The sequence below is a fragment of the Cygnus atratus genome, chromosome 16 (genome assembly GCF_013377495.2).
Source record: "Cygnus atratus isolate AKBS03 ecotype Queensland, Australia chromosome 16, CAtr_DNAZoo_HiC_assembly, whole genome shotgun sequence".
Classification (NCBI taxonomy): Eukaryota; Metazoa; Chordata; class Aves; order Anseriformes; family Anatidae; genus Cygnus; species Cygnus atratus.
Genome location: NC_066377.1, coordinates 14,936,419 through 14,948,151, shown reverse-complemented (window position 1 = coordinate 14,948,151; position 11,733 = coordinate 14,936,419). Strand labels below are relative to the sequence as shown.

The 11,733-nt window shown below is 43.4% G+C and overlaps 1 protein-coding gene across 5 annotated transcripts in view; it reads left to right on the top strand.

Annotated features, from left to right (window-relative positions):
* Positions 1–5,065: 5,065 nt before the first annotated feature.
* CPNE1 (copine 1) overlaps positions 5,066–11,733 on the top strand; it is a 41,856-nt gene continuing 35,188 nt past the window's right edge. Inside the window, exons 1-2 of one of the 5 annotated variants that reach the window (XM_035548274.2) lie at positions 5,066–5,187; positions 7,900–7,982. The gene's annotated coding sequence lies outside the window, so the exon portion shown is untranslated. Of the gene's footprint in view, positions 5,188–7,899; positions 7,983–11,733 lie in introns of those variants that run through there. The other 4 variants (XM_035548271.2, XM_035548273.2, XM_035548270.2 and 1 more) reach the window with 4 other exon arrangements.

Below are 11,733 nucleotides of genomic sequence, written 5' to 3'. Positions count from 1 at the left end.
AGACTTCCACAGGAATCCATTCCCTGCAAGCGTTGGGGAGAAGTGTCTGTAAAATGGGTTTGAGATGAATTCATATCAATGTTTCTCCTTTCTTATTTTTTTTGATGTTTCCAGTAGGAAATTTAACCCACTATTACGAAGTGCCTTTGTATCAGTTGCATAAGCAGACAGCTCTCAGATTAGTTGGTTGGTTGATCGATGCTGTAGTAGCTGTTGAATTTAATATACCTTACAGACAGTATGTCACCAGTTCTGGATGGTTTCTGTGTTGAGGATGAACCACTTTACGTAGAAGCTAAAGCTAAGTCTCACGGGGTGGATTGTATTACAAAAGCTTGTTTGTTTTTCTGTTACCAAGGACAGATTTGTTTTTTTGTAATGTGAAGCTAATCCTGAATTGTTCTATTTGAAATTACCAGCTTTAGGAGCTTTAATATTGTAGGACTGGCACCTTATGTTTCATCACAACTTTTTAAAACTTCCATATGCATAACTGGGTTTTAGAGGTGTTTGTTTTATGTTTTATCCTTGCGCCATGTATGGTTTCTGGATTAAGCATGTAATAGGACTTTACCAGTGTGTTTTGAAACTATATGTTTATGAAATTGTTCTTTGTGTTTCATGGATGATAAAAATGCAGATAAGACTTAAACTTGGCTACTTTCAATCTCTGTTAGTGATTGTAAACTTAGAGTAATATCAAGAAAAAAGTTTAGGGCACTAATTATTTTGGGGGTATCCTCCTTTCTGGCTGAGCCTCTGCAGCATAATCATTAAGTTGCTAAGTTGCAGCCTCCCATTAGAGAGCAGTGAAAGATAGACTCCTAAGTTTTCAGTGAACACTTATACAAGCCCTTTCTGTCATCTAGTTGACATTTGACTTTTGATGAGTCACTCCTCTCAAACTTAATGTCCAATCTGATCTAATATATTTTTTAAAACTCACATAGCCTAGTTAGTGATTATTTAGAGAAAAGGGAACTCAAATCTTGAAGATCCTTAGTGCCTTTTATATACTAATATTTCAAATATAAATGCTACATGTAAAGGTTTGGGCAACTCATTCACATTATTAACTAATGTTTGTTTGAAAATGCTTATAGGTCAAGATGTGGAAAAATTAATAATGGAGATAATTCTCTCTCATGAGAGAAATAAGAAATACCAAGGACGAATGTCTAGTTCAAAACTACGGAATGCAGTTAAAGCTTTTTGTACAGGGAAGTAAACTTCTTTGGAAGTGGGGTGTTTTACAAATGTAACGAGTTGTAACCTGAAGCTGTGGGGCTTTGTGGGCTTTTTGGGTGATTAATTGGAGCCATCTGCAGGACATTAATTTAATAATATGATCTGAAAAATGTGAGGATTTAGTGTCGTCATTCTGTGAGAGTCATAAAAATTGAGCCAGTAATGGACAAGAATGAACTAAACTTTCAGTAGTGTAAGATAGTTAGGAAATATGCAAGGAAAGCAAAAAAATGCCCTTGATGGGTTTTAGCACTTCTAAAAGCTGACAGAACATACTACCTAACTACAAAAGCAATGTTTCTCCAGGAAGGCTAATACAGAAGTAGACAGTTACCTGTTTTAGACTTGTGGAGACAGAGAAGAAGAGGGTGGGTTAAAAGATTTGTTGACAGTGCTATACAGCCAGCCAAAAACTGTTACTGGGGATTTTAAAAATGACAAATTAACATAAAAGCTCCCAACACAATGTTGCCTCATTTTGGATCCCATATCTGCCTGATTAACTGGACTGCTGTTCTCTGCTGTGATTTCAGTTACTTTCCAACTGCTTTCAGGTCAAATTGGTTTTGCTAACAGTATGTGCTTGGAAACGGTACAGTTTCGCAAAGCTGAGTTCTCCAAAGTTGGCCTTAATAGATCTTCACCACTGAAGATAGTTTTGATTAAATCTCAGGATGGTAAATAAGGTTCCACATTGGAAGAAACTGAATGTCACTCTTGAAAATGGACAAGCTGAATGCTTGGAAGAACTGAGCACTGACAGCTGATCTTCCACACTCCTGTCCAAAAGAATAATGAAAAAAGTCTGGTACAAGATACTCTAATAAGAAGTAAATCTCTTTCTTCAAACAATCAAAGTGGTTTTGTGCTAAGTAGGTGTAGTAAAACATTTAGACAAAGTATTTAATTTAGGGAGGTGAGATATTTTTAAAAATAACTATACAGTTATCAATAAAGCAATTTGAAACAAATATCTGATTTATAGATTTCAAGTACAGATACAAATGAGGAATGAAAAAAATGCTGGGAAGGTTCTGTAAGGATTATTTCTGTTGAACATTTGTAAAAATGATCTGGGAACAATTAAAACTTGCAGTTGGCACATAGTAGTCAGGAAAAAAAAGTAGTACAAGTTATTTGATAAGCTGGATTCATTCATCCAAAATCCATCCTTGTACAGAGGAATGAATAGGATCAGAGATTATGGTTCCCTCAAACTTTACTTTAAAATGTGTTAATTTTTTTCCTTGCTTTCATACCTACCATCCTGCTTCAATTTTGATTTAGGCAGAGGGCACAGATAAATTAGCTCTTTCAGAATTTTCCTAGTACCTCATAAATACAAATCCCACTCTTTTCCAATATCCTTCTCTGCTTGTCCCTGACATGCATGATATGAGGGTGCATGGAGGACATCATTCTCAATGGACTTTGTCTTTTAATCTGTCATCCAGTGTTTTGCTTTCCAGAGGTACTATGCTTTCTTTTCCCTCTGCTGTTGGTGTCTAACTGCATTATGATGCCAGTTCCTTTTTGGCCACTTGGCACGCTCCCAATAGCAGCCCAGGATTTGGTTCCTTCTCGTCCAAATTACAAACAAATTTGCTTCTATTCCTCTTGAATGAACTAAATATTGTCTCCACGTGAAAATTTGGGTATGGCTGTGAAGACACTGAGGTCTGATTTGTGGAGGTTATCCGTATCACATGCATCTGTGCTAGACTTTGCTCTAATTGAACTGCAGCACAGGCCATAACATCTGAGGTGCTGGCTTCAGCCTGCAAGGGCAGACAGTGGCCTGCAGCTGGCCAGGCCATCATGACTCACTCTCCAGCACCCTTCATGCACTTGGTACAGATACAGTCTAGAGACCTAAATGAGAATGATAGCAGTTGGTCCTATATATTTTTTTTTGCTGGTCCACACAGCAAATGTCACATGTTTCTTAAGGGACTGGAGCATCTCTCCTATGAGGAGAGGCTGAGAACTGGGACAGTTCACCCTGGAGAAGAAGAGGCTCAGAGGGTGTCATCAGTGTCTATAAATGCCTGAAAGGAGGGTGCTGAGAGGACGGGGCCAGGCTCTTTTCAGTGATGTCCAGGGACGGGACCAGAGGCAATGGGCACAAAAGCACATGGAAGGCACGCTCGGAACATAAGCAAACGTTTCTGTGCTGGGAGGGCGGGCTGAGCACTGGCACAGGTTGTGGAATCTCTCTCCTTGGAGATACTAAAAACTGGGCATGGTGCTGGGCAACCTGTGCTGGGTGGCCCTGCTTGAGTAGGGGTTGGCCCAGATGTTTTCCAGAAATCCCCTCCAGCCTAAAGCATTCTGCTAATTTGTGAAGTGAACCAGGCCTTATTTCAGCAGCAAAAAATAATATGGTGACTCAATGTGTTGCATGAAAGCTGAACGAACACTCCTCGTTTTCTTCTGACCTGGGATCTCCAGCACTGCCCTTCTGTTGTCCTACATGAGGCCCTGAGCTGCTAGTGCTCCTGGTTCCCCTGGCATATTCTGGGCAAGCAGTTTGCCACTACATCCCAGGCATGGCAAGCCCAGCGGTGGATGCCTCTGGTGGTTTCCTCTGTGCGTGCAGACACTAACAGTGGCAGGTGTCACTACCGATATGAACAGGTGAATTACAGGATGCTACATACAGCAAACTGTGAGCTTTGTGTATGGAGAGGGCCCACCTTGACCCAGGACACAGCTAACGAGATGAAAGGGAGTTGTTAGCATGACAGAACTGATACATTTTCAGGGCAACCATACCATAAATGGAAATAGATTATAGAAACAGTAAAGCCAGGGCTAACAAGGAGAAGATGTGGGCTGTGCATTGGAAAGGGATGAGGGTGGTGAGGAAAAAGAACCTGGGAGGAGTGAGAAGGGATACAAACCATGGGGTGGTAGCGTGGGGGCCCTGCTGAGCAGCCTCATCCTGACACCTCAGGACAAAGGGGCCTGGCCCCTGCTGCTGCTAGGTGACGAGAAACAGCCAAGCCAACCCAGCTGATGGACTCCCAGAGTCAGTGGGAAAAAAATAAATTGCTGTATGAGGTGATTATTTTTGTTTGTTTATTGCAGGAGGCTATGCAGTGTTTTTTTTTTTTTTTTTTTTTTTTTTTCCTCCTCTGTTAGAAATGAAAGCTACAGCATTATCCATTGTCCATCGAGGTGCTGTGACGGAGTATCTCCTGAGGAGCATTAGCTGCTCTTCAGGTTAGGATGCTCTCTGGTTATGTGCACTGCAAGTAAATTTAATCAAGCAAAGTGCAAATACAGCAAAGGGAAGTTGCAACCAAAAGGGCATTGATTCAGGGTAATCTGACTTAATTCTGCAACAGGTTTCCAAGTGAAGAAGTCAGGAACAACCTGTCTCCTCAGGGCTCTTATATTTGTTAAAAATTTGATGCCTCTGCTTCCTCAGCAGTTACACCCATGTTCACTTGTACTGCCTTTAATTTCCAGAAAACGTGTCATATCATCATTGTACTACTATTGTGCCGGAGCCAACAATACAGATCGTCTAGTAGAGATGCGGCGTTGCTCTGTTCAGCCTTCTACCTCCGACTTTGCCTTAAAAAAGGGTAGCGCTGCCCTCACAAACGCCTGCCCCCACGCCGCCCCACCCCACCCCAGCCACCCCTGAGACGGGGCGCGGCGCTCGCGTTGCGCATGCGCCGGCCGCCCCCGCTCTCGGCCCCTTCCGCCCCGGGCAGCACGGAGGCGGGGCGGGATCCGGGGGCCGCTGCGCGCATCGCGAGGCTCCGCCCCCTCCGCCCGCCGAGCTCAGGCCCCGCCCCTCCCTGGCGGCGCCGCAGCGAGGCGGCCATTTTGTGGCGCTGCGCGGTCGGTGGCGCTGGGCTCGGCGCGCAGCGGGGCCCGGGGGCGGATTCGCTCCGCTCTCACCCTTTGTCCCGTGCAGAGCCCTCGGTAAGAGCGCGGCGGCGCCCGGGCGGGCCGGGCCCGCGCCTCCCGCCCGCCCCGCGCTGCGGGCCCGCGGCGTGGCGAGGCGAGGCGAGGGGAGGGAGGCCGGGCGCGGCGCGGCGCGGCTGGCACGCGGCCCCGCGCACAAAGGGCCGGGCCGGGCCGGGCCGGGGGCGCCGAGCGGGCGCCGCTTCCGCCTCGCCGGGGCCGGGGGGCCTGGGCCGCGCCCCCGTCCCCCCCGCTCCCTCTCGCCTCGCCTCCGCCCGCGCCCGGCGGCCCGCGGAGCCGCGCGGCCCGGCGCGGGCAGGTGAGTAGGAGCGCGCCGAGCGCCGGCGCCGCGGGGCCCGGCCAGCGGGGGCGGCCGAGTGACCTTGCGGCGGCGCCGGGGCCGGGGCCGGGGCCGGGCGGGCGGCGCCGCGGTGGCCGCAGGGCGCGGGGCCCGGGAGAGGCGGCGAAGGGGCCCCGCGGCGCGGGCGGGGGAGCGGCGGGGCCGGGTCCCGGCGGGGGCTGCGGCGGGAGGTGCGCGGCCGGGGAGGGGCCGGCGGCGGAGCCCGGCCCCGGCGGCGTCAGGAAGCGGCGCGGGGCCGCTCCCGGCCGGCCCCGGTGGGGCTCTGCGGGGGGCGTCCGCGGCTGCTCCGCGCCCGGCCCGGGGACGAAGCGGGGCGAGCGCTCTGCGCGTTGCGGGGAAGAAGGTCCCTGGTGCCTGCGGTGCTGCCACCGCGACTCGGGGTTACCCTGTGAGCGTTAGGAAGGCTGCCGTGCAGTAATTTCAGTCTGTTTTCCAATAATAAAAATCTTCTCTGGGGTAAGAAACGCGTGCTGAAGTGGGTCCCCCTGCCTAGTGTCTCTCTGAGCTGTCTCGAAAAATCTCTCGGCTCTTGTTTTACTAGTCGTTCCTAAACTTACCCATTCTGCTTAGCTACTTTCTTATCCACCTAGATGTGCTGGGTTTAGGCAGGAATATTGGCAGGTTGTTCCCTCGGTGCACTCCTTTAAAGGTTGCTTCATGAGGGGTTCTGTGTCCACTGGATGGTGGATATCCATGGATAGCTGATGGCAGGGTGTTGTGGTGACCCTCATCCAAGAAGTTACAGAGGTATGGTGTTGAATCACCTGTGCTCTGGTCGATGTTTGCTTTGTTAACATGCTCTTACATGTTAGGTTGACCGGAAGGGATGTCTTAATGAGAGTGATGGATGTTCTTTGAGAGAATTCAGAGTTGTAAACAAAAGTAGATGATGCTTGCTGGAAAGCTTAAATATACAGCAGAGCTTTACACTTTTTCTGAAGAATACCGACCACTTGGTTTGGTTCATGTTGTGTTTCACATCGTAGCGTGTTGTCTTAGTCCTCTATAAATCTGCAGCTTGTTGTCAAAAGGAACACCTGCAACGTTGTGGTTGCTTGACTGGAAGTATCTCAAATGACTTTTTTATTTGGAAAGTTCCTTGTGCATGAAAGGTTATCTGCTTCTTGAAAAGCAGATATGCTTTTGCATGAAACTGTTTTTCAGGTTGTTACCTTTTTTCTTACCTGCGTTGTAAATTACTGTTTAAAACTGCTAGAAATGAAAGTATATAGTTGAATATATAGATGAATCCTCTAATACGGGATTGCCTGCTTTTCGTAAAGGTATAATAAGTCTTATTTTCATAAATATGTTTGCCATTTTAATATGAGTCTGGAGAGCATAGTTTTGTCTTCTCATTTGTGAGTCTGCTGTTAAATGTCCTTGAAGATCTGTGAATATCTGTGCTTGTTTTAATTCCCTCTGTTAAGGAGTTTGTGGATGGTTTAGTAGTAATTCTGTCCGTAACTTCACTCTGATAAGGATGCTTATAACTGAAAACTGCTTGTTTGGGTTTTGTGAGGAGGAGGCAGTTAGTTTTTAGTGTGGTTCTTCTCTGGGTAGTGTTCCACAGAAGGAAAATTTCAGCATGAGGTGGTCTGCTAAGCAATGAAAGAGTAAAGAGGTTTTCCGTCCCATCTTTTAAATACAAAATGTATATGTTGCTACTTAAACTGCTTGGCTTCTTTTTTTTTGTGAGTTGTAATCCTAGGAAGACGGTTTGTACTTTCAGAGATGAAAAAAAATGTTCATTTCATCAGGCGTTGAATTATAAAATGGCAGATTACAAAGTGTGGTATCTTGCAGGGAGTTCTTATGGTGTGCTCTGTTGAGGTGACTTGCCTAGAGGTGTCTGTGAAATGTTGCTTATTTTCACCAGTTTGCATGACTCCTGAAGAGTTCTTCACGTGCAGCAGTAGGGAGACTTTCTGAGTTATGGGTTTTCCTGCTTTTTTCAAGTAAGAAAATGCACCATTGGAGAAAGAAATATTGATGGAGCAACAGTTTGTTAAAATTCAGAATTTTTAAGTCTTTGCTTCTTAACCTTTGCCTTTGAAAGAGTGACTTGTTCATCTATTAGAAATGGGAAAATTTGAAAGATTCTTTGAGTGTTTTTTGGTTCTTCCTATATTCTTTGAAGAAGGCATGTATTTGTGTCATGAACTATATAGCAACTGCAATGCAGTTATCCAAAAGTGGTACAGGGATAAGGTATTAGAAAATGCACTCTTACTCTTGTGTCTGTTCTATGTCATGGTGCCTTGTGGTGGTCACAGGTTTGAACTTTCTGTATATACAGTTCTTTGTGGACTGTTACTGCTGTTGTGTTGCCTGCATTGATTTTTGCCTCCATTTATTCTTTATTGCAGTCTAAAAGTTGGTTTTAATTGGTTGCCCACAGGATTGGCTTGGCTTCTGCTACTTGTTAAGAAAAAAACATCTGTCTTTGCAGGTAAGAGACTTTGAATTGAAGACTTCTTTTTATGCTTATTGAGTATATCTTAAGAAATAACTGAAGCTTTTGGAATCTGTGAATTAGTATCAAAACATTTGGGTCAAATTATCTGTAGCTGGTCTTATTCCTTTGACTCCCACTGGTGATGGTTGTTCTGGCAGTGTTGTTCTTGTAAAATAGAATCTTCTGCCAAACTAATGTTTTGTTGCTTCATCAGCATGTGGTAGTCTGTAACGTTCTCTCAAGTTATTCTGCACCATTTGAAAATGTAGCTTTTGGAGTGCAGAAGTTAATTCAGAAGTAATTGGTTCTATTTCCCTTTTGCAGTATTTAAAGGGATCAGATAGTTATCTGTCAGCTAATTCAAATTATGCTAATCTAATGGGTTAATTTTAGCATTTAAAAAAAATAAATCCAAAAACCAAATAAAAGCGGTAGTCTGGAGTCTTAGGTATTGCTACATAGTGCCAGCCTGGATACTTTAAACTCTTGCTACAGCAGCAATGTTATTGCAGTTCTTAGCCTTCATCCAGGAACTGCCAGGTACATTGCCTGTGTACCATGTGGGCATTGTATTTCACAGGGAATAAGTTGAATCTTCTAACCTTGTCCTGAATCGAAAAAATACATGTATCTTAAAAGGCTAGTCCCGTGTTGTTTTATCAATTGATGCATATGACCCAACTTTTCTGTTTGTTTTACTGACTAGCGCCTAGGGGGAAGAAACCATCTTGTATACACCCTTTTGTAGTGTAACATCTACCTTCTTAAAAGATGGTGCTGTCAACATGCTATTAAGATGGATCAGATGACTTGGATTAATTCTAGACAACTCTGTACTTTCCATTTCTGGCCTCAACTTGTTAATGGGGATGGCTTGTCCATAGTAGAACTTGAGGATCTAGTCTCCAAGATCTCAAGCATACAAAACAACAACAAAAAAGGCCTTTGCCTTAAAGTATCTGTTTATACAGGAGGAAAAGGAGGCAGCCTGAGAATTGCTCTTATAGCCCAACAGACTGCCTTCAGCGCATACCTTAGAGGCGCTAACAGCCCGTTCTGTGTCTGGTGTTGCCTCTGCATGTATATTTGTCTTTAACAAGTGATCAGTGAAATACTTGACAGGACTTTGCTTTTAGTGTTAGTTTGAAAATTAGAGCGAGTGACTTATTGTCTCCTAAGTGCATTTTGAAATAAATCTGACTTATATGTAAAAATATGAAATTTGGCCCTTTTGTTATTACTCTGATTTTTATTATTTAAAACACAGAAGCAAAACTATTGCTTCTTTAAAGCAGTGAAATCCTGGTAAGTTTTGCAGCATTTATGTTTTGAGTTAAAAATTTTTTTTTTTTGACAAAAATTTGTTACAACTTTTATGCCATGTCCCTGTTAGCTCTTGTTTAATATTGACCACTTGTTTGGTGTCATGCATGGCATTAGTTACTCAGAGGTCACTGCAGCTAGTTTTTCTAGTGACTATATGCCTCTGTCGCTGTGTTCTTTTGTCAGTAGTGATTGAGTGGACCTAAATAGTATGCTTAGTAATAATACTTTATGATATTTCTTAGCATTAATAAGGAAGCTTTGAATTCAGTGCAAGACTGAGCTGCTTGTATTATCCCAGAAGCTACGTTAATGTTTTCAGATGCTTGAACTCCTAAGAATTCTTTTTGTAGCCTTATCTGTTAATTTGCCTTCTGGGTTAGGTTCACAGAATCTAGTAAACTAGTAAATACAGGTACCTAACAGGCTGTTGATTCTAATGTATTTTACACCAGCACATCTGAGGAGAAATTCCTTCCCAAGAAGAGAAATTCCTTCCCCCTTTGTTCGACTAATGGCCAGATCAGATTGTCATGCCTTTTGCATTAGAAAGGAAGTGGCTATGAAAAAGTAATCCTCCATTTAATAGAAAAAAACTTAAAATGCCTGACTCCTGATGCATAAAAACTTCTGAAATTAATTTATTTGTATAATAGGTAATACAGAAAAATGTAAGCCTCTTAGCAAGTTTTACTATTATTATGCTATTTTAGTTTTTTAAAGCATAAATGCAGAAACAGGGTTGCTTTTATAACCCTTGGTTGTCTCAGGATCATCTAATTTGAAAGCAGTCCTGTAGTATAATCTGGTAAACTCTTATATTTTGCAGTTGCCTTTAGTGTGGCTTCCTTAAAGTAAGCAGAATTTTAATTTTAACTTCAATGTCAAAGGTTGCTGCTGATGATGCTGGGCAAATTTAAAATGAAGCTGCAGAACCACTGAAAAATATTGTGGTTTTAAAACAGTGCAGAAAGTCTCATGATTTATTAGATGTGTACTTATCATAGATAGTTCTTGGACCTGTTTATTTTTCATGTGGACTTTTTTTTTCTGTTGGAAAGTGATTGGGCAATGAACATTATTCTCTAGTGAAATGTGTGACTAGAAGAGATAAATGCAAAGTGTTGCTTTATTACGTTGCTGTGAGTAGGGAAAGTTGCTTTTTAAAAAATAATCCTTGAGGGTTAGCATATATTTCCCTTTCTGTTATTGTCATTCCTCGGTGAAGTAGGGGGTTTTCTAGTGGTATGTAGAGGTAGATTTTTCAGATGTTTTCATGTTCATCTTGGAAGTTCCAGTGTATTGTTCAAGACGGTCTAGCAAGGAATCAGATGCTTGCGTACACTGGGCAGAGCAGCAGAGCTGACGCTGTGCCAAGGAGCTTCTCTGCTGTTGGCAAGGGTCTCCCCGTGCTTGGCTCCTGTCAGCTGGGTGTGGGCCAGTGCCCTCTAACAGCGGTGTGTTGCTTGAGGCCGTTACTGCACAGAAGGGGTTAACTCTGGTTTATGGGCAACAGAACAAAATACTTAAGTACTCATTTGAGTAACCATCGTGCAAACAGAAGAATTTATTCGGTTCTTCCCTGTGGAAGAATTATTATTCTTGTTTTCATTAAATACTGAGTTCAGCCTTATGCCACGTGGTTAAACTGTTGGATAGTGACTACCTTAGTAGTTTAGGATGTAATCAAGGTGTTGCTACTCTAAACTGTTTGGAAGACCCGGGCAGGCAAATGTAGCTGACTTTAAAATTGGATACAGGGATACAGTACTCAACTGAATGTGAATGTTATAACTATCAGTTGGTCATATCTTTGGTGTGTAGCCTAAAAGATGGTCTTTCTGGTGGTGCTTTGCCTCTTGGTGTTGCATTGTATCATCTGGTTCATCCTCAATTTCAAATGTCTAATGAATATTTTAATGCCACTTACATGTGACCTTAGAGGTCTTCCATGCAGTTACTGGACTGGTTTGTACTCTAGGAAGTCAAGAAGCTTCAGAGGTAAGGTGGTTCAGATGAAACAAGGCGCTACTGCTGAGCGTTTAGGATAAGAGGCTGGCTTCTGAACTGGTGAATCGTGCTAGTATTATTATGCTGCTTTCAGACTTTAGTGAAGCTTTGTCAAGAATTAGTGAGAATTACCTAGTTTTCCTGTTCATCTTGTACTTCTGATGTGACCTCAGGTTGTTCTTTAGATTGTATACAAGGTAACTTGAAATCTAGATGTTCAAAATCAATCTTAAGCTTCCACTAGCCTCAGCTATAGAGGTAGAAGTCATTTACTCATGCCAGAGATTGAAAATGCAGTATTATACTGAATATCTACAACTATCAAAAAATTATGGCTCGATTTTTGGCAATCTTCAAGGCCATATATCCAGCTAGGATATGCATATGTGTTATTCTAGTTCAGGTGGGGTCT